The 1,066-nt window shown below is 37.6% G+C and overlaps 1 long non-coding RNA gene across 1 annotated transcript in view; it reads left to right on the top strand.

Moving 5' to 3' along the window:
• The window catches only part of LOC111267033 (uncharacterized), a 5,098-nt gene extending 4,032 nt beyond the window's left edge, over positions 1–1,066 (top strand). The window contains exon 2 of the long non-coding RNA XR_002684380.2: positions 776–1,066. This is a non-coding gene — a long non-coding RNA (uncharacterized LOC111267033). The remainder of the gene's footprint in view (positions 1–775) is intronic.

Raw genomic sequence — 1,066 nt, 5'->3', positions numbered from 1 at the left:
TATATATATATAAAAAAGCTCATGATATGTATATATATCATGAGTTTCGTCCCGGTATATTATACATGCCCGGCGGTTGTCAAACTAATTGTAAACAAATAAAAATTGTTGACGCATAAAAATCACTTCTGCGTCAGAGCAACCAATCATCCAAAAGGAATATAGTCCATATTCTTTGATGACTCGTAAAGTGTAAGATTAAGTCGAGTAAGTGGAGTTGACGCCTCGTAAACGATTCCAACATCTATTCATAATTTAAGGAGAGTTAGGGTCTAGAAAACAAGCACGGAATTCTTACAACTTAAGACAACGTATCATTGCAACAAGATATCAAAATCTTGTTGTAGTGGTACGGTTAATCCTATGTGACCTAGAGAACGTATGAGCCAGATTGGATTATGAAGATAGGGTAATACGATAATTGTAGTATTGTCATGAAATTTCAGAAACGAGGTAACATTCAGGTAAAGGTCGAGGTAAGATTCAACAAAAAAAAAAAAAAAAATGTGGTTGGATAGCTGTGGCGGTATATTTGAATGGAAAGGAGGCTGAGGTAGGAGCAGAGTGCCTATAACAGGATAATTGTTGGTGTATATAGTAGGAACTAAAGCATACGTCAAGATTGAGGAAGTCAGCGTGGATGTCCTATAATTAGTAGTAGTAGTAGTAGTAGTAGTAGTAACCTAATAATTACCTAAAAATATGTAGTCTCTTGAATAGGCCTGTACGAATTTTAAGAACGTCAAGTAATTGCTAAGGTGTCGTGAATTTTCAGAAACCGAGGTAATAACACGGACGAAGAGGAAGGAACAATCGCTCTTAATCCAAGGGCGCGTGAGTTGCTTGCACGGCCTTTAAACCAGAAGCTTCAACGAAATTTCCGTCGAATTCGTAATAGCCTTCTGCCGGAGGTGCACCCGTTTTTCAAAGATGAATCATCTTCAGCTTAAGAATTGAAGTTTTCCAAAATTGGTGGTAATGCTGCTGCGTGCGCACATTGCTTTTCAAATAAAAAGGACCGTTCAAGCTAGCTGCACCAAATAAATTTGGAGGCTTGCCATAATAA

Source organism: Varroa jacobsoni, unplaced genomic scaffold, assembly GCF_002532875.2.
Source record: "Varroa jacobsoni isolate VJ856 unplaced genomic scaffold, vjacob_1.0 scaffold_121, whole genome shotgun sequence".
Taxonomy (NCBI): domain Eukaryota; kingdom Metazoa; phylum Arthropoda; class Arachnida; order Mesostigmata; family Varroidae; genus Varroa; species Varroa jacobsoni.
Note: the sequence above shows the minus strand (reverse complement) of the source record. Positions and strands in the feature narration are given on the sequence as shown.